The sequence below is a fragment of the Myodes glareolus genome, chromosome 2, assembly GCF_982192425.1.
Source record: "Myodes glareolus chromosome 2, mMyoGla1.1, whole genome shotgun sequence".
NCBI lineage: Eukaryota > Metazoa > Chordata > Mammalia > Rodentia > Cricetidae > Myodes > Myodes glareolus.
The window spans coordinates 70,332,020-70,357,370 of NC_142027.1; positions in this window are offsets into that span (position 1 = coordinate 70,332,020).

Sequence of the window (25,351 nt, forward strand, 5' to 3'; positions counted from 1 at the left end):
GGGAGGGAGGGAGGGAGGGAGGGAGAGAGAGAGAGAAAGAGAGAGAGAGAGAGGGAGAGAGGGGATTTCAAAACAAAAGAGCTTTAAAGCCATGTTTCCATAGTAGGCTCTGACCTGGACATCCTAAGCTTGACCAACATGCTTGTCCTTTCCCCGTGCCAGGCTATTCCAGTCGATCACCATTCCAATCATTGTTCTGTGACCTGGGCTGCAGACTCCTCTGTGCCCTCTGTGCTGGTCTGTTGTGCTCACTCCTCAGTGACAGAAGGGGAGAGGAATCCTGGTCGTCACAGTGGTTAGAACGACAAGATCCGCTGCACCCTTTCCTGTACTGGTTGCCAGTATCCAGGGGATCTGACCCAATGATCCTGGGCTCTGTTCACCAGTGGCAAGGCCCCACTGATGGCCCACGCCTTTAATCCCATGCGTGCGGGAGGCAGAGGCAGGCAGATCTCCCAGTTCAAGGCCAGCCTAGTCTGGGGAGCGAGGTCCCAGGACAGTCAGGGCTACACAGAGAAACTCTGTCTCAAAAAAGAAAAAAAAAAATATCTAACAAATGCAAGTGCCAGACTCTTACAAGGATGATACACTGTCTAACTTCAGGACGGTGTGGGTGGTTTCTCAGAGCAGGTGACCGACACAGAGTCCACAATGACTCAGTTGGGCACTGTTCCCAGTACTTTACAACTGATAACGCACTTCATCTTCTCCTCAGCCCCACAAGGAAGCGGCTACTGTGCCCACTTTGATGGAGGAAGAAACTCAGAGAGGTTGTAAACCGCTCCCGAGAGCACACGTCTAGAACCAAGTGGGATCGTGTTTGTTCCGAAGCACCGACGCTTACAGCACAGTACACGTGCGTGCTGGAGGTCTGGCCCCGGCGGCCGCTGACTCCATTCCTGCCTTCTCTGGCTCCCAGTTTTCTCGTCTCTAGGATGGGCTGGCAGTAAGCAGGAGAAAACATCAGGGCGCTCTGTAGTCTTTTTGCTTTCATTCAGTTCATTTTTCATCGCTACCATGAAATACACAAATCGGGTCATTTCTGAAGCAAGGGTTTCCTTAAGATCACCAGCTGGGAAGCTTACAATCCAAACAGAATGGCATCAATTCCAGCGAGGGCCCTTGGGTAGACAGTGGGAATACGCATGGACAGAAGGAAGCCAGTCTCAATTCAGAAGGCAAAAGAGTAACTCAGGGAGGGGATCTGGGAGGAGCTGAGGGATGGGGAAAATACGATAAAAAAATATACTATGTGAAATTCTCAAAGCATAAACAAACAGAAAACAGGGGAGGGGGGGAAAGCTCAGAATCAGGGTTTTAAATCAGTTTGATCTCGGATTTCCTAAACACCTCTCACTAGGCCCCACCTCTTAAAGGTTCCATACTGCCTTTCGGGTCTTGGGGATCAAGCTCCTAACACCTGAGTGTGTGGGGGGAATGGAGGGAGAAGGGGAAGGGGCCGGGGACGCAAACAACACCCGACCACTGAGCATGGTTGTTGAGTTTGAAATTGAAAGACAAGGAAAGGTGAATCAACTTATGAGAAAATCACAGCTGCTTGTGTTTGGTTGGAAGTGTCACCCCAGCCCCCTGGCACCCCTACACCCAAACAGTCTGGAGTGTTTGGGTTAAGGCTTCACCTCAGCCCTTAACATCCTTATATCCAAAGAGTCTCCAATGTTTGCGTGGAACTTTCCACCCCAGGCCCTTCCCCTGGGATTGCCTCAGTCCAGACTCCACCTCCGAGAAAGCCTGTCAAACGGTGACCCCCTCCCCAGAGAGGCTTAAGACCATTCCCACAGGCTATTTAAACTGCCCCCCCCCAGCTCTCTGTGGTTTTTTGGTTTTCCTTCCTCTCCATCCCTGGGGAGGGGAGCTGGAAAGCCACCTGGGAGTGTTAGTCTCCATTAAACCTGGGCTTTTTCTAATTCAGTTTGATTTGGTCTGATTTGGATTATTGCGTCGGCAGAGAGGTTTATTGGGCAGTAAAACAACTTTTCAATTTCCCAACTGGTTGGGGATCAGCCCGGAGCCCATCTTTGGCTGCCGCTGCATCTAGGCCTGCGGAAGTCATGGGACTTGGCACTCATGTCCAGAGAGCTTACGATATGGCTGTTGTGTACTGGAGATGCTGAAGGGAGCGGCTGTACCTGGGGAGGAGTTTGCCTAGCTAAATCCTGACTTACCTTGATTCCAGACAACCTTGGTCTGGGGATTGCTGCTGCAGCCCTGTTAGTCAGGCCTCTTTCAGTGGAATGTGGCAGACACACAATCTACACACAATTCACACTTGCTTAAATGCAGAGGGATGACTTATGGTTCCCCAAATTAAGAAGTACAGATGGCATAGCCATTGGGGTGACTGACCTGCCAGTCCCCATCCCCTTTCTTCAATGCCCAACCGTGAGTCATTTCATCATTTTCTACTTGGAATGTAGGTGGATTGAGGGAGCAGGAAGAGGCCCTCCTGCAGCCAGCGTCATTACCCTGCCCCCTGTGGGTGACCCTGAAGGAAAGAACCACAACATTTATAGGTCCCAGGGGAAGGCTTCATACAGCTACTTGAAGTCATACAACTGCCTCTGAGGTCAGCATCATGCCCAGGTCACAGTAGGGCAAATGTTACTCTCACTGAGTATTAAGTATCAAAGTTATGAGGGGGAGCAGCTTTGCCAGTGAGGGAGGTTCAGTTGTCAAAGAGGGGCTAAGAGGGCTCCTGAGAGCTCAAAACAATAAGTATCCACACCGGGTACCATGATACTGCGTCACTGCCCCGTCACCAGAACCGAGTTTCATAAGGGCCAGGGAGAGCTCAAAGGCTGACAGGGGACAGGGAGCAGCTATAGTTGAGGGAATTCGGATTGAGAATGACAGAGCAGGGCCCTCAGAGCTGGGCCTCGACTTGAGGACGGGGCTCTGATCAGTCAGGACCAGCTCTGACCTGGTCAGTCCTCTGGCTCAGACCTATGAGCAGAGGACACCAGCCAGCTGTTGCTGCTGGCATTTCTAAGGGCCCAGGGGTGGGGGTGGGGTGGGAGATGCAACCAAAGCTGCATAGAGCTTGACTGCAGCAGGTTCAATCAGCCTGAGGCTGGCTGGGGTAAAAATAAATAACTGTCGGGCTGGCGCCCCTAGAAACAGGAAGGCTGCAGGAAGGAGACAGCGAACAAACAGGAAGAAGCAGGTCCTGGCTCCCACCTCCTGCCTGGTAGCCTCCCTCTCGCACCCCGTGTGGCAGGCACTAACACAGACCACTGGCACAGTGGAGCTACGGATGCAGAATTCTAACATCACCTGCAAGGATGTGGAAGGGACGGTTGGGAGCACAGGGCCATTGACTAAACTGTGTGTAGCCTCCAGAGCGGTAGCTCATGGGACAGTCCTGATTTAGGGGCATGCCAGACTTACCTTCCTTACCAGGGCCTAGTACCCTCCCCGGGCAGTGCACTAGTGTGCCGTAACGGAAGGGAGCAGCAAGGCAGATGTCTACATAGGTAACTCTTCAGTCTCTCTACCCAGCCTTTGAAGTTCCTGTCTTGTATTCCCCAGGGCTGCGAGTCCAGGCTCTCCCTGTGGTCCTGTACTGGGGCCAGGAAGCGAGTGTTGAACCTTAGCTTGGACAGCCCAGGACAGGCTCGACCCAGACTCAGTGAATATGCTGAAAGTCCCTTCCTGTCCTTTCCCGTTTTCTGAGTGAGTCACCAACAGGAACTGTGCTCTACCTTAGAAGGCACTGTTGTGGCCCTGGAAAGGTCATTGGGTCATTCAGTCTCTGTTTCCCCAGAAGGCCTTCTCGGTCCCTTGATCTGTGTACAAGAAACAGGATGAGCCTCTTGGGAGTCTTCATCTTGCCCAGTCCTCTCCTCTACACCGCCCCCCCTCCCCCGCTACTTGCAGGGTTGATAGTTCAGCGTCGTGCATTGCTAATCACTATTTTGCTTTGAGACAGTCCGTATCAGAAGGCAGAGAGACCAGTTTAACTTGGGAAAATAAAACACACACACACACACACACACACACACACACACACACACACACCAGACAAACAAGAACTGACGACCCAGGACGATGAAGATTTGCTGGGCAGAGATGGTGGCCAGCTGAGGCTGATGCTGGGTGCCGAGGTGTGGAGACAGGGAGCAACCGAATAGAGAAGAGGACAGTGGAGCTTCTGTATTTACCTGAAGGAGACCGGAGACCAGGTGGGCACAGTGCCCTGGGATCCTGATGAATTCCAGAGCAAGGAAGCCTTTGAAGAGGCTCCTTAGGCAAGCCTCCTAGTCTGTGGCCACTTCAGGGCAGGACAGCAAGTACCCAGTAGGGGTAAGAGTTTGTGTACTCATGAGAAACGGGATTAGAGTAGCGGTAAGTGGTGGTTCTGAACTCCTTCCCTGAGGTATATCAGTCCACCCACTGTACAGATTTGTGTGTGTGATGACTCCCCTTTCCCTGTTAAGCTCAGTCCTTCCAAGTTGGCCCATGTCTGGTGGTACCCAGAGAGTAAGTGGGAGGGCCGTTATCTGAGACCCACAGTGAGGATGAGTAAATGTTAGGGGGGCTCGTGTGGTGATAGGGCCTAGACCACTGGGGAGTCATGGCTCAGTGTGTTCAGGCAATGGTGTGAGCGGCAAACAGATGGGCCAGTTCCCCGAGGTGAGCAGAGCGGATCCAAGCACAAAGTCCTCTGTGCCCGCCGGAGAAGGGATCAGTGAAGAGTTGGCTATTGGTCCTGAGGCCTGGCAGGTGTTCTTAGGCCCACTTGGCCTTCTCCCAGCCACCTGCTTCCTCAGGATTGATCTCATTTTCCCCTGTTGAGGGCAGCAAATCTTGGGTGAAGAGTGATTGGGGATGTTTTCTTCCTTCCTTTCTTTTCATTTCTTCCCACATTGTTCTGGAAATGAGCCACTATTGTGGACAGATTCCTAGTGACTTTCACAACAGGACCTGGTGGGTTGGGGAGGGTATCATTTCCCTGAGGCTCTCAAGGCAGTGAGATCCAGTCCCTCCCCATGCTGGACCATCTTATCCAGCTGCGATTCTCTGGTCTTACTCAGTTCCCCTCCTTTCCGTGGAAGTGGTGGGATACTGGCTGTGTGAAGGTGTCTGAGCTCAGGATGCTTTGTCCTAGCATCCTGACACACAGCAGGGATGGGACAAATGCCTTTTTGTCCTCGCTTGAGGCTATCCAGCTGCCCTATCTGCCTGAAAAGATGGAGTCACAGCTTGTGGAAAAGATAGGTCTGCTGTCTGCTTGCCTGTGTCTGAAATCTATCTCTTACTCTTAGATTAACCATCCATGGAAACATAGAGTTGTTCAGTCATTGAATGAAATGCGAGCCTTACCAGCTGGGAGGTCATATTGGTTTTCTGTGTCTATCCTAATAAGCGATCACACAGGTGGCATCAAACAGTAGAAACTTCCTCTCTATGTTCCAGAGCCCAGGAGTGCAAAATGGAAGTGTCAGCAGGGCCACTGTCACTTTGTTCCTTGTCTCTTCCCGTTGTCTGTGGCTGTTGACGCTCTTTGGCTTCCGTTGTTGGTTGTTGTTTGTTTGTTTTTGTTGTTGTTGTTGTTTTGTTTTGTTTTTGGTCATCTCAACACAAGTTAGATTCATCGGAGAAGATAAAGAAACTGTCTTCATCAGATTCCCTGTAAGCAAGTCTATGGGGCATCTTGATCAGAGACTGATGTGGGAGGGCCCAGCCTGCTGGGTGTGGTACCACAGCTGATCTTGGGCTGCTACAAGAAATCAGGCTGAGCACACTTTGGAGAGCAAGCCAGTAAACAGTGTTCTTCCATGGCTTCTATTATTCTTTTGGCCCTTTAAGGGGCAAGCCACACCCACTCCCGGCGACCCCTGCCCCCTGCCCCACCATCTTGGACTCTTTCTTTCTATCCCCTCTTGGCACATGCCCACCTCTCTCTCTCTCTCTCTCTTTCTCTCTCTCTCTCTCTCTCTCTCTCTCTCTCTCTCTCTCTCTCCTCTGTCTCTATCCTCTTCTTCTCTCTTTCTCTCTTCTCTAAGTAATAAATATCCAATTCTGTACGATGTGTCTGCCTATGTGCCTTCTACCCGCCGCCTGCTCACACATGCTCCCCGCATGGTGGGACCAGCCCGCCCCGCCGCAATTTGCTCTCCGGGGACCCGCCCCGAGCAGCTTGGGACCCACTGGGCTTGCTGCTGCTCTGTGGGGGATCTTCCAGCATTTTTTAAAGTATGAAAGCTTCTGCTTCAGTTCCTGGTCCCTGCCTTGAGCTCCTGCTCTTGCTTCCCTCAGTGATGAACCGTGACATGGAAGTCTAAGCCAAATAAACCCTTCCCAGGTTGCTTTTGGTCATGGTGTTTATTACAGCAAGAGAAGCAAACTGGAATATGAGCTCATCCCTTCAGTCTTCTAGGCCAGCATCTCCCCGTCTTTCCCAATTTATCTTCATATTATCTTTATATATCATTATCTGAGTGCAGTCAAGTGTCCCTTGTCCTCCATCCAGTGAGGACCCCAGAGAAATGCCACCCCACCTCAGCCCACTCATCAGCCACTCATCAGGTAACCTGGACTCACCCTTGTCTCAAGACTTTGAATTCAGCCAGGTCTACAAGACCCCTATGACACTTGTATGGGTCTCAGGGTTTGGGATAGTCATATCTTTTGTGGAGGCCAAAAAGGGATAAATCGGAAAGTGGGGGAGGGGGTAGACCTGATGCCTCTGGTCACTTCCAAAAGCTGCCATCCTTCAGTGGAGGAGAGAGCATGATGCTGTAGATAACCTGCTTTTTAAACTGTGGGTGATGACCCCATATGGGGTTGAGTAAACTGAGTGTGGAAGTCACAACCAAACTGACAACAGTGAAAGTTTAAACATCTAACGAATCTGAGAAGTGTCTGGCAGCACTCACCCATGACGCATGGCATGACTTCACTGCAGCCCTGATTCTGAACACATAACACGTATACACACACACACACACACACACACACACACACACACACACACACTGCATTGTGACGTCATTGCACAGGATGGCACCCACACACGCTGCCTGAAACACCTTAGCTCAGACTTGATACAATTGCACATTATGAACTGTTGGATTTTTTTTTTTTTTTACCACACATAGAAAGTATTTTGCTCTCAATGAAAAATAATGGCTACGCGGGGCGGTGAAATGCACAGCTTTAATCCCAGCACTCGGGAGGGAGAGGCAGAGACAGGCAGATCTCTGAGTTTGAGGCAGCTTGGTCTTCAGAGCTAGTTCCAGGAACAGCTGCTACCGCTGTTCCACAGAGAAACCCTGCGTCGAAAAACAAAACAAAACCAAAAAAAAACAAGAAAAAAAACCCCAAAACAACAACAAAAGAAATACAATGGCTAACTTACAGAAAACAAAACCAAAAAAATTTTAAATGTTTTCCCACCACCATTCATCAGCATGCAAGTATCAAATTAGTAGATTTGATACTTGTGCATTGGATTGTTTTTTAAAATGTAGCCCTGGCTGTCCTAGAACTCACTCAGTAGAGCAGGCTGGCCTCAAACTCAGAGATTCACCTTCCTCTGCCTCCTGAGTGCTGGAATTAAAGGTGTGTACCACCACTGCCTGCCTGATGTAAAATAGATTCTTTGTGATTTATGTTCAGGAAGTGTTTGATTTGTATACTTAGTTTAAATACTCATTTACCTAGGGTCATACAGTTTCTCAGGGGTTACGAATGAGAAGAGTTTAAGAAGCCCAGATGCAGAGGAAATCCCAGAGTTCGGGTGCGCTTTTTACAGAATTCATAAGGATTCTGTGCCCTTGTAAAGCTGAAGAGAAATCATTAAATCGAGCCACGGTGTTAGAGATTGCCTGTGCTTTAATTTCTCTGTTTTTCAACCACCAACACAGATGCTAATTAATCAATACTTAATTAGACCTTACATATCTCTTTACTCACTTGTGGCTGAGTCCCAGCTCTACCAGCGTATAATTTCTAGATAAGACCTGCAGAGAAAAAATTTAGTTATAAAGCTTTCCAGGGTGGGCCCGTGGACATGAAAACATGACCTTCACCCCAAAGGGGATAGAGTACTCCAGAGCCAAATATGAGAGACCGTGGCTTATCCCAAATCTCGTGTTCCAGGATGGCAACTGTCTGACGTTCTTATAGTAACAGAGTGGAGTCAGTCATAAGGCAGTTTTCAGACACCTTGGTGGAAGCATTAGGTAGGCCGTTACAGCAGAGCAGAGAGACCTCTGCTATAGGTTCTTAGAATTGGGTTGGGGGAAGCTTGGGCCCTGGTAATACGCTCCCACCGTGTTCTCCTATGAGTCACACAGATGTTAGACACAGATGTGGGCAAGGAATGGCTACTGAAGGGGATCAAGACAGCCCAAGATAAATTGTAATTAGGCTCTGGACCCACAACATCCCAACCTCTCTACAGCCATAAATGTGCTAATCGCTAATCAGCCCTGCAGAAGATCCAATGGGAGGTGAGAACTCTTTGAGGAGCATTAGCTCACAGCCCTTATTCGGGGACTTGTGTCCTTGAAAGAGGAAAGCAGGCACACATATGTGCTTGTGTTTGAGAACACCATGAGAAGACGCCATTTGCAAGCCAAGAGAGACATCTCAGAGCAAATGAATCCTGATGATGTCTTGGCCTGGACATCCGACCTCCCAAGCAGTGAGGACAGATCTCTGTAGTTTAAGCCACTGTGGTGTGGTTCTATACTAGCCCTGGAAGACAAGTGCACCTAATCTCCCCCATAGTTGTTCTTCCCAGAGCATTTGGTCTACACATCGATTGTCTAAGTTCTAGTGCTTCCACAGGGGTGTCTCTGGGTCTTAAGCTGTCTCTGTATATCTCCAAGGACATGTATTTCACCTTACCCTGGTACCCTTGTGTTCTAGTTCATTGTTTCATCAAAGGGTCGTGATAAGACAGATGAGTGCTTGTTTACAGGGGCGTCTGCCCTTTAATACTGGACAAACAGAAAGAGAGAAATGGGCAGCATCACAATCCCCCTGCACGGTATCTTTCTTAGTGTATACAGGTGCAAACCATGGACTTGGGTCCATGCTGGAGATGGAAATGCTGCCTTTCATCTCGAGGTCACTTTCAAAGATGGTGATCCATGCTTAAGGAAACTGGCTTTGATCACTCATTCTTTTGTTTGGGTGGACTGTTGTGTTTATTCAGTGCAAGGTCCTTTGTTTCTCCTAATCTGTAAAAAAATCCTCTGGCATCATCTTTGTAAATTCCACCCCTTTCTGGTTCTCTGCCCTGGGAGCTCCTCAGGCAAGGTTGGCTTCATGAGCTGCTTCATGGGCTCCTTCACGGGCTCCTGCACTCCTCTTGATTCTCCATCCTCCTCTCTTGTTTCAACTCTGTATACCTTTATCTCATGTTTTCTACCTCCTTGTTGCTTTGTAATCTCCTTAGCTGTTGTGGAATATTACTTCAGCTAGGCAAAGATGTGCTACCTTTGTTTATGGTGCATTTGTTTAACGATGTAGAGCTGTGTTACTTTACCTGCCTAAAACACCTGATTGGTCTAATAAAAAGCTGAACAGCCAATAGCTAGGCAGAGGATGCATAGGTGGGGCTGGTGGGCAGTGAGAATCAGTAAAATTTAGGTTCAAGAGAGAATGAGAGGAGAGAATGAAGAAGAAAGAGAAGGAGAACCCTAGGGCTGGCCAGTTAGCCAGGCAGCTGCCAACCAGCCAGATATGGAGTAGGACATACAGAATGAACGAAAGGTAAAAAGCGTCGAGGCAAAATGTAGATGAAGAGAAACAGGATAAATTTATAAAAAGCTAGTTAGAGAAAGGTTAAGACAAGGTTGAGCATTCATAATGAATGAATCCATGTCTTGATTTGGGAGCTGGTTGGAGACCCAGAAAGAAAGCCTGCTGCTCCTAGCTCTTCAGCCTACTCAGAAATTTCTGTTTCAGTTGTGGAGTCTTTGTCTGATCTGATCATTAATTCTAAAGAATGGATTAACACATTTCTGAAATTTCCTCTGTAGTGTGTATGTATATGTATGTACATGTATATATGTGCATGCGTGTGTGTGTGTGTATGCGTGTTCCTTGGTGGGGGGATTCTTTGTTTAGGCAAGTGTGTATGTGCATTCGAAGGTCAGAGGTCGGTACTGTGTGTCTTTCTCCATCATTCTGTTTACTAAGGTGGGCTCCCTTGCTGAACCCAGAGCCGTGGTTTGAGTGGTCTAGATAGATAGCTTACCCCAGGGATCCCATCTCTGCCTCCCAAGCCCTGGTATTGCGGGTGGGCTGCTACACCTACCTGACTTCACACTGGTGGCTCTGTGTGAAGAATGTGAAGAATGCTTTTAGAGCATTCTGGGTACCTTAACTTCAGTCTTCATGCATGCACAGCAAGGGCTTTATCAGCTGAGCCATCTCCTTGGGTACCTTCTGAAATCCTTCTGTTTATCTTTTCTGGTATCTATTTTTTGCCCTGCCAACATAGTCTTCATTTAATCCCTTTAAAATGTCAAGTGTAGTTATTTGTGTCAGTTCATGTTGACATTGCTGGGGCCCAATATCTTAGAGAAACAACTTAAGGAGGAATTATTTACTTAACTCATAGATTCAGAGAGTGCACCCACAGTCTTTGTTCTGTTGCTTCTGGGCCCATGATGAGAGGGAACATAACAACAGGAGCTTGTGGGCCTGGGGAGGAGATGAAAACGAAGGCTCAGAAATGGGGAGTAAGTGAGCCAAGGTCACAGAGTAGGCTCACAGTGTGACCTAGGGTGAGGTTATGGGACCAGGGTCTCTTCAGTCCCACTGTCAAGTCTTCTTTCTAGGCCTTCTTTTCTGGAAGTCTCAGATGAGCTGTGCAGCTGGGGGAGGCCAGGGGGCAGCAGTGCTGACCATGCGGGATTTCCCTGTAATTACCTTTAATGAATAAAGAAACTGCTTTGAGCCAATAGCAGGGCAGAAGTAGCCAGGAAAAACTAAACTAAATGTTGGGAGAAAGGAGGTGGAGTCAGAGAGACGCCATGTAGCCCTGCTGGAGACAGACACCAGAACTTTATCTGGTAAGCCACAGATGTGTGGTGATACGCAGATTAATAGGAATGGGTTAAATTAATATGTAAGAGTCAGCCAATAAGAAGCTAGAGCTAATGGGTCAAGCAGTGATTTAATTAATATGGTCTCTCTGTGATTATTTCCGTTCTGGGTGGCCAGGATGAACAAGCAGCTCCTTACAGCACTGGTCTTTCAGGAAGAGGAATGGAGGAAGGCAGGAAGCTAAGATGTGAGGATGGAGAAGGCTCAGCTGGCATCACTAAACATCTGACCTGCAGAGGTGGAGGGCTCTTCTGTCCCTCCAGCAAAGCCAGAATGTAGGAACAGCAGCTCCCAGACTCTGAAGGTTGGAAGAGCTGCTGCTCCTGAGAGAAGTTAGGGCAGGGGAGGGGATGCCCAGTGGTTCCCAGGTCCTTTCGCTCACGGATGTGGGCTGCTATAACAAGCAAGGCGGGGCTGACCACAGACTAGCCCACAGTCACTCTGATAGAGGTAATTCCTCAACTGAGATTCCCTCTTTTAAGATATGCCTAGGTTTTTTTCAACTTGACAAAAACTAGCCAGTACAGGAGAAGGAAAAGGGAGGCAATTAAAAAAAAAGTGTATTGACTGTGCATATTAGTTGATCCACTGTGACATTTCCATATTCGTGGGAGTCTCCTTTTACTCAGTTTTAGTACCGTGTCAATTCTCTGTCAACAGAGTATCGTCCCTAGAGCTTCCAGGCCCACAGCCTGCAGGGCTGGCTGGTCCGGATCGCCCTCCATGGAAGGGCATCTAGGGAAGCAAATGTCGCCTGTTCCCGGTATTGGCAGTGGAAGATAGCAAGGGAGGACATTGGCCAGCTGCTGTGCTTCAGGCTGTCCCCTAAGGTGACAGGTAGGGCTCAACCATGGTCCAGCATCTTCGGAATGTCTCACTGATTGATGGAGGCTGCCAGACCCTTGCCAGATCTGGCTGCTTTGGTCAATACACCTATGGCCAAGATCTATCTTGACTGAGTAGAAGGGTTTGTTGCCAAAGAGGCATATCCACTGGAGAGAGGCAGGAAGCTTATTTGAGGTGGGTGTGATTGGTGATTCTTAGTGGTCCTGGAGAATGATGTGGGACAATGGTCTGTATTCTGTCAATTATATTTTAAATAAACGCTGATTGGCCAGTAGCCAGGCAGGAAGTATAGGCGGGTCGACAAGAACAGGAGAATTCTGGGAAGAGGAAAACTGTTTGTGCAGTCCTGTCCCAGATGCAGAAGCAGCAAGATGTGACTGCCTCGCTGAATAAGATACCGAGCCACATGGCTAATATAGACAAGAATAATGGGCTAATATAAGTTATAAGAATTAATAAGAAGCCTGAGCTACTGGGCCAATCAGTTTATAGTTAATGTAGACCTCTGTGTGATTTCTTTGGGACTTAATGACTGTGGAAACTGGGCGGGACAGAAAACCCAACAACACTGGAGGGACAGACAATGGGACTCCTTTTGTTGTCCACATTTAAACTCCAACATACTTGCAAAAGGTTAGCATTTCCCTGAACATTCTCACCCAAAATATCAACATCAATTGAAAAACTCCACGATAGCAGCCTCTATTTGACTGCTTCCGCGGAAATGCACCTCCTCTTATCATCAGTTACCCAAACCAGACACTGCCGTTAGTGAAGCTGAATATTCCTGTTGACTATGCCGAAAAGTAAACCAGACAAGTTCAATGTTTGCTCGGCTATTTGGGCTCTGCATATTGGCTCTGGCTGAATTGGTCTCTCAGCCTTCTGTTAACTGGCATTTGCTGGGTGACCTGAACTCACCCTTGGGATGGAGTCGGGGAGGGCTGGTGCTCCTGAGTCAGAGTCCTAGGTGATGAGAGAGGACATTGTGCTGTATAGAGGCTGAGGTGTAACTTGTGCCTGAATGGTCTCGTTTAGGCTATGCCGGCCTCCCGCACTGTTTCAGCTGCCCAGGTTTTCCTCCGTGAGCATGGGAAGCATCAGTCAGCCTGACTGACTGACATCAGCCCACCCATGGGTGATACTTGTCTATCTGTAGACTCTGACGTGAGGGTCATGTTTTTCTGGGTAAAAGGAATGCTGAAGCATTTCAGCAAAGACTGTAAACATCTGAATAAGACAAGTTCATATGGTTATCAGGAAAAGTCAGAATGTGACGGCCGTGTGTGAGCGACAGCTGCATCTACTAAGACTGGGCTTGTGGGGAAGACAAGAAGCTGGGCTAATTGCTGAGGAGTGGGAGCCTGGGAGTCCCTGTGGGTGGAAGGGACAGGAGAGGATACCCAGTCAGTACCAGCATTGGATCCACTGGGTCATGGAGTGGTTTTTCCCTGGTGCTAAAGGGCCATATTTTGAATTCAAGAAACAGGCACGTCTCTGTAGCAAATCTTGCTTCCATTTACGATGTTTCTCTGTATAGCCAGGGACCTTTGCCACCAGGCTGCTGCCTGCAGGGATTGTTTACGAGCAGAGATTGTTACAACCAGTTTGTTAGGGGTTAGGCAAGACTGTGCATCTGTTTAGGTTTCTCATACACAACCTTGTCTCAGGTTATTTCCACCTCATTAAAGTCTAAATGTTGCTCTTACATACCAGACAGCAGCAAGGCATTCTCAGGAAAAGAAAGAACAATCCGTCATGAGTCAGGCTTCTTGATTACAACAGTGGAAAGCACATAGGTTCACTGAGTCCCAGAGGCGCGGGCATTGGGAATTTTACCAGTTACCGGGCAAGCTGGAGACGTGGGCTGAGGAAATGGTCAGAAATAGTAAGGGAGCAGTCTCCATTCTCCAGCTTTGGTACTACCCTGGCCAGGCTGCTGAGGATGCCTGGTCACACCTGCTGGGAAACAGCCAACACTGTCACCACCACCTGGGGCTCCAGGAAGTCATGAGTGCTGTGTCTGCTGCCCTGACTGCAGTGACAACCACCACAAAAGTCCACTATGCGTAGCCCACCCTACCAGACAACACGATTTTGGTGGTGGTAGTGGTTTTGTTTGAGATGGGCGTCCTACAGCCCTCCTTTGGTAGCTGATGATGATCTTGAACTCCTGTTATCCCTGCCAAGTGCTGGGATAACATATACTGCCATGCCCAGCGGCATCTGGATTTTGTGCTAATTATTTCTTTTTCCTTGAGCATGTGAGAAGTCGGGCTGGGCTGATCTGGGAAGGGATAAAAGGAACATCAACCAAAGCGTCCAGTGAGAAAACAGCATCAAAGTGACAAGAAACGCAGTTCTACTTCAATCATTCAATATAACAAATAAAATGAGTAGTCCAGGCTCTACATAGATATTTCTTTAAAGAAGCCATCCGAATGGCCTAGCATCACTGGGGAATGGCTCAGAATCGCTAAACCTCAGGGAACCGCAAACCACAGTCAGACATCATTCCATATTCACTCAGATGTCTATAATAAGACAACGGACAGTGTGAAGGGTTGGCAAGGCTGTGGAGAAATTAGAGGCTTCGTATATGGCCAGGAGGGATGTAAAATGGCAAAGTCGTTTTGGAAAACAATTTGAATTTCAAGAAAATAAATAGAGTTATTGTATGACGTGGTGATTCAATTCCTAGGCGTCTATTCAGGAGATGTGAACATATTTGTTATTTTGGCTAAGAACCTGTACATGAGTGTTTATGGCAGCATTCTTCACAATGGCCGAAGGTGAAAACAACCCAGATTTCCATCAGCTGATGAGGAGAAAATAAAATATGGTATATCCACACTTGGGATATTATTTGACTACAGAAGGAATGGTGTACTGATATATGCTGCAGCTGAGATGACCCTTGAGAACTGTAAAATAAACACAAAGGCAAGAATATGATCACTTTCTACATGATAGCTAAGATACACAAATTTACAGATAGACAGCAGATTAAAGACTTCTTGGGCTGGGAGGAGGCGCAGGTCTGAGATTGATAGCTAAAATATATAGAATTTATTTCTCAGACAATACAAATGTCCTAAAATTGGCCCTGGCAAAATTTGTATAGAGCTGTGGATCTCCCAAAAATAATTGAATTGTTCACTTTAAAGGGAAGAATTACATAACATGTGTACTACAACTTCATAAAGCTATTACTTTATGCACGAGAAATATTTGCTTATTGCAGAAAAGTAAGGAGGAGAAAAAATAGGCTTGACTCAATGTTATTATTCTGGCACATTCCTTATTTTTCCCCCAGATAAAACTTTAAAAATATTTACTATAATTTTTAGAAAAATACCTATTTCCTCTATCCAGCATCTGTGTAATATAAGTATCTCTTGGTTTTATTCATTTTGGTAAAATACGATTTTTTTGTGATTTACAGTATGTGGGTGCCTGGCAAGCTCCCAGAACACTTGTGGATGCTGTCTGGGCATTTCAACTGTCTCTTCATTTTGGTCATTATGGGCTTTGATGAACACCTTTGTGCAGGGAGTTTATCCAAGATGTTACGATTGTTCCTTGGGATGATTCGGTGCTGGGGCAATTAGGGTGAAGAGTTGGTGTCCGGAGCAGGGGCCGTGGGCAGGAGACCCAAAGGCCTCAGATGGTGGGTCAGTGGGAGATGTGGCAGGTGAGACAGATAGGCCATGCAGAGAGAGTTTGGGTATAGAGTTTATTTAGTGGGTTATGGAAAGAAAGGGAAGGAGGAGAGGGAGAGAGAGAAGGGTGAGAGAGGCAGGTGCCACATCTTCAGAAGAGGGATTGGAAGAGAGAGAGGGAGAGAGAGGGAGGCAGGGAGAGAGAGAGAGAGGGAGAGAGAGAGAGAGAGAGAGAGAGAGAGAGAGAGAGAGAGAGAGAACAGGTTGGATGAAGCAAAAGATCTGCTTGCCTTGGCTGAAGCGGGGGGGGGGGGGGAATGGGGGGGGCTTGTCTCTTAAAGGGACAGGGTACCTAGTGGCAGAACAAGCCAGCAGCAGGTCGTAACAGTCAGCATGCAGCCAAGATTCCCTTTTAAAAAAGGAGATTGATTTATATTTATTTTATTTGTATGCGTGTTTGCCTGCCTGCATGTATGTGTACCTCTGGATCCCTGGAACTGGAGTTACAGGCAGATGTGAACTGCTATGTGGATGCTGAGAAGCAAACCCAGGTCCTCTGCAAAAGTAGCAGTGCTCTTAATCTCTGAGCCAGCTCTAGCTCCAAGAGTCTTAATACCTACTGACAACTTGCTCAGCAAAGGAAATTTGCCCTCTTAAAAGATGTCATTTAAGGACCCAAGATGACTCAGCAGTTAACATAGGCTGCTCTTCCAGAGAATTTGGATTTGATCCCCAGCACCCACATGGTGGTGAGCAGCTGTCTGTGACTCTAGTCCTAGGGTTTCAACGACCTCTTCTGGCCTCCCTGGGCATTGCATTCACATGGTGGACAGACATGCAGGCAGGATAAACACCCAGACATATTAAAAAAAATAATAAAGTCATTTAAGAGGGTGGAACAATTCTCGGCTTACTTATTCCCCCACCCCTTAAAAGGGAAAAAGAACCCGTGTGTTCGTTGACTGAGCTTTCTGTCCCTCCTGGTCCCGCAGTCGTTCAGTCCCAAAGAAACACACAATGGTCTACATTAATTATAAACTGGTTGACCTATTAGCTCGGGCTTCTTATTAACTAATTTCTACATCTTAACCCATAATTCTTGTCTATGTTGTCCACGTGGCTTAGTACCTTTATCAGTGAGGCATTCTCATCTTGCTTCTGTGTCTGTGTGATAACTGTAGACTGAATCTTTCCCTTTTCAGAATTCTCCTGTTCTCATTGCTCCACCTCTACTTTCTGCATGGTTGACCCACCTATATCCTGCCTGGCTACTGGCCAATCAGCATTTTATTAAACAAGTACAAGAAATAAATCTTTACAGGGTAAAACCATTGTCCCGCCGTGTTCTAAACTGCATTCTCAACAGTGTTTTAAACTGGATTCCCATTTCGTCTGGCCTTGTGACTTTTCCTTCTCCTTCCTCACTTCTCCTGAAAATGGATTTGTGCTGTAATGTATGCAGTCGATACTAGAAGTTTTCCACTTGGGTCCATGGGTGGATGGCTATCTGATAACATTCGAAACAACATATTGACTTCTTTCAAGACAGAAATGCAAGCAGACAAGAAGCACCAGGGCTCAGCTGGTGGCTGTGGAGTCAGAGACCAGGAGGCAGCTGCACGTGCCACCTGTGCCAGCCAGGCACAGCTGCACAGGGAGGCAGCTGCGGGCAGGTGAGACGCTAGCTGGGGGTGTTCAGGAAAGGGGTGCCTCCCGAAAAAGGAGGCAAAGGTAATGTTCAAAGAGGAGGACTGGGTGGTGGCACTTACGTCTGATCAATCCCAGCACAGGGAGGCCGAGGTAGGAGGACAGCAAGCTCCAGGCAAGCCTGAACTATCTTGCTGCAAGCAGCCGTCCATGGTTACCTGAAGCTCTCCATATAGAGGACTGTCTTTTCAGGGAAAAAGCACAAGGCGCTGGACTGGGGCTACAGGCCCAGGTGACAGTGGCGGTGTCATCAGGAAACGGGAAGCTCTGTGAAGGTGGAGATGGTGAGGAGACTCTACAGCCTCCTTCCCCATCTTCCTTTCCAGGACACGTGGTACCTGGTGCTCCAGATGGGAGGATGACGAATCATATCCAGGACCTAGGACGAGAAGACCCCAAAGACGCTGGCATCAGGTGTCCCATTCAGAAGGGGCAGAGTCAGATGACCTAAACACAACACCCACAGCCTTCAAGCCACAAGCACTGTGATGCCAGTGAGCGGTTTTGTGCCGCACCTGAAACAGGGTCAGACGATGAGGACTGTTCACTCCCTGCTAGGAACTATGCTCCTTTACTGATGAGTGTACATTAATTTCCAAGCTAATTTCCCCCTTTGCTCTATTTTTGCTGTCATAGCTGAAGGGAAACCTCCCTGCCCGTATTTCCTGGCTGGTAACTGGACAGGTCTGAGTGAAAGTTATTGCATCTTTTCCCTTTTATGCTTTCTGCTCCTCCAGATTTTTTTTATCCCTTCTAAAAATTTTCAGGTCAATAACTTGCAAATTGTGACCACTGCATCCCCTCTTGCTTTTTTACAGCCTTTCTTTTGGTTTTCTGCTTTGGTCCCACATTTCGGAGGAGTGTGAATTCCTAGGGGACTGAGTGGTGTTCTTGCCCGTCCTTGACTTTCAAAAGATTGCTCTGTGTGTTTGAAGTTGGTTCGCGTGTGTGTGTGTGTGTGTGTGTGTGTGTGTGTGTGTTATTGTATGAAAGGAACATTCTGCTCCCTCCCGCTCATGAATAGATGTGAATTTTATCAAATGTTTTAGCCTTTCCTGGAGATATCCATGCTTGTTTTCCTGTACTTTCGGATGCATTTGGCTGAAAAAATACCCCCAGTGCCCATGTTTAAGGGGGTTGATTAGATGTAGTGGGATCATGAGAATAAACAGGCTTTCTGAGATCTTTCCCCATCAGACAGCATCCCAGGACACCCTCCTCCAGGTACACCCCTGCAGTCCCTGCAGGCTCCCGGGGGATAGGGAGGTCATTTTTATCTCTTGTCACTCAAAGTGTGGACCCTGGACAGCAGCTTTACACTCACCAGGGAGCTTATTAGAAGTGCAGACTGTCTGCTGCCTTCAGACTTGGTGAATCACAGTCTGTCATTGGACAAAACACCTGTGGTCACTTGAATGAAAACGGCCCCATAGGCTCCTAGGGACTGGTGCTATTGGGAGGTGTGGCCTTGTTGGGGAAAAAGTGTCACTTGAGATTTTGAGATCTTCAAAGCTCAATCCAGGCTAGCGTGTCTCATTCTCTTACGGCTCCCTGAGGATCCAGATGTGGAACTTTTAGTTACCTCTCCAGCACCGTGTCTACCTGTGTGCCACCATGCTTCCCACCATGATGATAATGAACTAAATTTCCAAAATGTAAGCCAGCCCAAATTAAATGTTTTCCTTTATAAAAGTTGCCATGGTCATGGTATTTCTTCACAGAAATAGAAATCTTAACTAAGATAGCACCCTTTCTTTCCCAAAGAGATTCATGTGCTCAATAGCATTCTCAGTGCTGGGTGAGCTTACCCTGCCAACAGGACAGCCCTCTAACCTATTCAACAGATGTTAAAAAAAAATCCCAAGGGTGCTCCTGTGTGTACCTGCACATAGGACCAAGGCTAAGAGGGAAGAGGTCTGGGGTGCACACATGTGAATAGCCCTTGAGGATCTCTGAGTGATTACTACAGGATCAGTGCTTCTGTGAGCCAAACTCTCTTGGCTTTGGAAATGGGGTTGCCCTGAGTTAGTACAGGGAGGAGAGCCGAGGGGAACCAAGAGGTCAGTGTGTATGCTGACTGACTGATGGTAGATGGTGACCTCCAAAGTACCCGAATCTTGGAGGATGGCAGGCTGTCAGATGAACTATCTCCATGCCTGCTGGTTAGCATCTGTGGGAGGTAGATTACCTATTGTTTCCTTGAGATATGAGCTAGTTAAAAAGACTTAAAGAGAGCTCTGTATTGGTTTCTCATTTGAAGAACAGACAGACATCACTATGTTCAGCCAAGCTCCTAATATGATCACAGAGAGAATCTTAGGGTTTCTATTGCTGTGAGAAGCTACCATGGCAACTATTATAAAGGAAAACGTGTAATTGGGGCTTGATTACAGTTCAGAGACTTAGTCCATCATAGTCATGGTGGGAAAATATGGCAGCATGCAGTAGACATGGTACTGAAGAAGGAGCTGAGGGTTCTACCTCTTGATCTGCAGGCAGCAGGAAGAGAACTGTTGAGTCACTGGACCTGTCCTGAGCATCTGAGACCTCAAGGCCCACCCCTAGTGACACACTTCTTCCAACACCACCACACCTCTCCAACAAGGCCACACCTCCCAATAGTGCCACTCCTTATGACCAAGCATTTAAACACATGAGTCTATGGGGGCCTTTCTAGGCAAACCAGCACAGAGGGTAAGGACAGGTTGCGCTTGTGGGAACTGGAGACAGTGAATTGGTGGTTTTCAGCAGGGCTGTCTTTAGCGGGGGTCCCACCCTCAGGATGGTGCCATGGTTTCCTGAAGGAATCGGTGCCACAGTTCTCAGGGGTCTCCTAGGAACCCAGCTGAGTAGAGCTCCTCGGAGAATTGAATGGCCATGTAAAGACCATGTAAAGGTCATGTAAAGACCTCGACTCTAAACACGCTAGTCAACACCGTACATCTTCTTGTCTGCCTTTTCACCACCTCCAATTCTCATTCGCCAGCAAAGCCTCGTGTCTCTGGTCATTCAATTCTCCGAGGAGCTCTAGGTACTTTACAGGCAGCTGGCATCTGTGCTCTTTTCACAGCTGGGCATCTCTTTGCAACCGCTCTGAAGACCCAGAAAAAGATGGCATCATTGCTCCTATAGACAACTGTAGATTCTCAGCTAGCCGACGTAAAAGGCTTGGCTCTTCTTTTTAATTGTGGATCGATCTATCTATCTATCTATCTATCTATCTATCTATCTATCTATCTATCTATCTATTTATCTATATATATATAGATAGATATATCCACAATATATCTATATATATATATATATGTATATATGCATATATGTGACTGCGCATACTTTCCTAACTATACATTGCTGCCCTATTAAGGTCCCATTCAGGCCCTGGCTGGTCTTGAACTTGTGAACTAACCTCCCAAGGATCTGGCTACAACTGTAGGCCTACACTAAACTTACAGAGTTGAGTGTCCACCAAGACACCACTGGGGGATGGAACCTATAAGAAGTGGAGTCCAGTGGCAGGTCCTTAGGTTACCGGAGAATGCCAGTGAAGGGGCGCAGAGACGCTGGTTTCTTTGTTTTCCGGTCATGAGATAAGCAGCTCACTCTACCATGAATCCTGCTGCAATGTGCTGCCTCGGTAGAGATTCAAAGCAGTGAGCCCCAATCCTTAAATAGGGCTTAGAAAATTCTAGAAACATCAGCTAAAACAAACCTTTTATTTTTGTAGATTGTCTCGGGTATTTTGTGATAGTAATGCGAAGCTGACTAACATAAATGCTGAAGTCATAAAAAGCTCCAGCAAACCCCAGAAGAATTAGATACAATTTAAAAAGCTAAACTAATGTCAATATTCTTTTTTCAAAATTGTGATTGTTATCCTCAGATAAGAGGAATATCATATCTACATCAGAGAAGGATAGTATGTAAAAAAAACTAAGAATAATAAAGAGGGTTTCAAAACATGGTTAAACAATGGACAAGACACAGAAGCAATTTGTGTTTGGAAAGGAAATCTCCCACTACAGAACAAGTATACAAAGGGAGAAAATATTAGAGAAAAGTCAAGAAAACTAGAAAATGGATCAAAAGTTTATCAAACAAGGGTTTTAATAGAATTTTAATAGGATTAATTTTAGTCTTTTTAAAAATAACATTTATTTTAAATGTGCGCGTAGATATGTGTATGTGAGTGAGTGTGGTTGTTTGCCCTGGCTGACCTCAGACTCACAGAGAGCCACCAGCACTCAGGGGTGCTGAGTTTAAAGGAGCTGCCCCATGCCAGGCCACACAGGATTTTGAAATGTGAGTTCTAAGGATTAAATCTGGGCCTTCAGGATCACAGGGTTAGTTCATCTACCTGCTATGCCATCTCTCTGGCCCTCAGATTTGTTTTTTTTATTATTTAAAAAAAAACTTACTAGATTTTTTAAAAAATCCAGGTTTCTACTTCCTCCCCTCCTCCCACTCCCTCCACATACTCTCCCACCCCATTCCACTCCAATCCTCAGAGAAGGTAAGGCACATTGCTTTGGGGAAGGCCCAAGGCCCTCCCTACTATATCTAGGCTGAGCAAGGTATCATCCAAAGAGACTAGGTTCCCCAAAAACCAGTACAAGCAGTAAGGATAAATCTTGGTGCCACTGCCAGTGGCCCCTCAGTCTGCCCCTGCCATGCAACTGTCAGCCACATTCAAAGGGACTAGTTTGCTCCTATGCTTTTTCCTTCCCAGTCCGGCTGGTGTTGGTGAGCTCCCATTGGCTCAGCTAGACTGTTTCAGTGGGTGTCCCCATCATGGTCTTGACATCTTTGCTCATACTGCTGCACGGTCAGTGTCTGTCTCAGAAAGCCTCTGAGGTCTCTATACTCCTGCTCTCCTGGTCTTCCCTCCTGGTTCGCTCTCTTGGTTCTCTCTCTCTCTCTCTCTCTCTCTCTCTCTCTCTCTCTCGGTCCCCTCAGTGTTGTAGCAAGCTCTCAGCTCTTAGGTGGGGTGTTGCCTGTAGCTTGGGGGGTCCAGGGAATGGGGTTGGGTCTTGGGGGAGCCTACCCACAGGAAACTCCCTGCTGGCTGGCTAGAAGAGCAAGGGAGTTGGGGAAGGGGCCCAGGGTTTTGTCCCACTGTGGAGGTCCTAGAGGTGGGGTGTCCCATCACGTGGCTGTTCACTCACCTCTTCAGTCCCCTCAGAATTGGAGCAAGCTGTTTCATAGGTCCACTGAGGTTGCAGGAGAATAGGCAGGTCTCAGATTTAGTTTTAAGAGGTTATTTTTAAAAATAGAAGAGCTGTTTCCTAAACAAGAAAAGGGGGAGTCTTCAGACCGAAACATTCCACAACGTGCCAAGCAGAGTTCATGTGGACACGTTCTGATGGTGCGGCAGAATACTGAGGATCAACACATGATGCCCACAGAGCAAGGGAATCATGGGAAATGAGGTTCAGGCTACTATGAAGTCCCCATCAGCTATACTGGGGCCTAGACACCTGTAGTGTAATGCCCTCGAACCCATGTATAAATGGACTACAGTGTAGAATACATGTTCTGCATGCTACCCAACTGTCAGCAAGAGGGTAGCATCCCTACACCAGAAAGGTTTTTGGTAGGTAAGAAATGACAAAGTTGCTGTATCTATTCCCTGTAATTATTATAACAAATAGTATATCTTAAGTGGTTTTAAAAGTATAGTTATTGCATTCTGGAAGATAAAAGATTAAAATTGGTATCATCTGCCAAAATGAAGGCACTGGCAGGGCCATGCTCTCTCTAGAGCTATGTCTGTCTAAACTCCCTTCCAGGCTTGTTTGTCGTTTGCTTGTTTTGTTTTGCTTTATTTGTTCATTTATATGGTATTTATTTAGTGACCTCTAACTTACTAGGTTGTCAAGACTGTCCTTGAACACTGATCTTCCTGCCTCTACCTCCAAGTGCTGTGGCTATAGGCATGTGCCACCATTCTTTGCCAGTGTTTGTTGAATCGTGGCCACATTGCTCTTCTCTTTCAAATCTTTCCCTAAGCCATGTCACACCATCCTCTTCTCTATGTTTCAGTAAGAAATTCCCATTCGCTTCTCTCTTACAAGGAAAACTGTGATTGCATTTAGGATACTCTTCCATCTCAAAAATCCTTATCATAATCCACTGGTTCTCAGCCTATGGGATGAGACCTCACCCCATGGGGGTTCCATATCAGATATTTATATTATGATTCCATAACAGTAGCAAAATTTCAGTTATAAAGTAGCAACAAAAATAATTTTGTGGTTGGAGTCACCACAGCATGAGGAACTGTATTAAAGGGTCATAGCATTAGGAAGATTGAGGACCACCACCTTAATCACTCTTGTATGAATCCCCTGCCCTTGTCATACAAGTTGATATCCACAGAGTTCATAAGTAAGAATACGAATATCTTTTGCAAGGCCAGTTTTTAGTCTATTCCTATGCACCAAATGAAAGTAGAATTTAGATAATTGTTCTAGCAAATCTAAAGGGGACTTTTGAAAGAGGGTGGGAGATAAGACAGAGGGCAGCTACAGCTGCTCCAGATGTGGAGAAAGCTGACAGGATCCACATCTAGCTAGTGCCTCCATGTCCGATCCCTGGGACATGTGGAGATGTACAATGGGGATTCATTGTGGCAATGGGCTAATGGATTACATCATCCGTAAAGTCGCAAGAAATGCCGTCTGTAAGCAGGAGTCCCGAGAATGCAGAATCTGAAGACCTAGGTCCCAGGGGAGCTGATGGTGTGACTTCCAGTGTGAAGCTACAGGCCACAGGAGAGGCCAAGCTGCCGGTGTAAGTCCTGGGTTGCAAAGCTGGAGACCGTGAAGCACTGGTGTGGAGGTGAGAAGGGGATGGATGTCTCAACTCATGAAGAGAGAGTTAGTTTGCTCTCACGCTTTCCTTTGTTCTGCCTGGTCCTCTCCAGAGAGGATGATGCCACCCACACTAGTGAGGGTGAGCTCTGCTTTGTCCACCAGTTCAGATGCTAAATCTCTTCCAGCATTGCACATTCTCAGCCGCAGGCGTCATGGTCCATCTCTGATGGATTCTCCAGCCCAGACATTCGGGCAGACACTGCCCTCCCAGGGCAATGACCATGAGCCATTTATAAAGGCAGCTTCCACATAATCACGCCACTCTCTATGCAAGGACATGACCTGCCACATAACCAGAAACCTGCACTCCACACCCTTAGCCTCAGCAAACACGGCACTGGAAGAGATGAATTTTGTTTTTCTTCTAAAGCAGTCAGCTCTGAGTGGCCAGGAGTCTTAGCCCATTTTATGCTACCTGAAGTTGAGTGATTTACACTTCACAGAGAAATGCTTTTCATGAATCTGGGGACTGGAAAGAACAAGACTGTGAGGCTGGTGCCTCTGATGACTTCTTGATGTGTCATCTCGTGGCAGAAGGTGGAAGATAAGAGGTCAAGAGAGTTAGAGTCGGGAGAGTCAGAGAGCAAGAAGGCTCTCATAACAAACCTATTTTTGTCAGACTCAGACCTCTACTACCCCAGCACTTGGGAGACTTAGGCAAGAGGATCACCCAGAGTACACGATTAGTTTTGGCTATAGAGTGAGACCCTGCCAAAACAAAAATCAAAGAACTGTTCTAGCAACCGCAAGCCCACTCCTGTGATAATGGCACTATTCCACTCAGGAGGGGCGAGTGTCTTGTTACCTTTAAAGGTCTCACCTTGCAGCACTGTAACACAGCAACACTGCATCACTGCAACACTGCATCACTGCAACACTGCATCACTGCAACACTGTAACACTGCAGCACTGCAACACTGTAACACTGCAACACTGAATCACTGCAACACTGTAACACTGCATCACTGCAACACTGTAACAGCAGGAGCAGCTTTTCAGCACGTGAACCCTGGGGAACGTGGTCACCAGAGCTCTATGTCCTAACAGGACTCTGTGTTGCAAACATCAAGGCTTGTGGTGCCAGGACCCAAGAGCCAGCTCCCTCCTTTGTCAGGAACTCTGAGCTTGGTTACTGTCCTCAAGGGCAGGCCCACAGAGACTTAAGGGACCCAA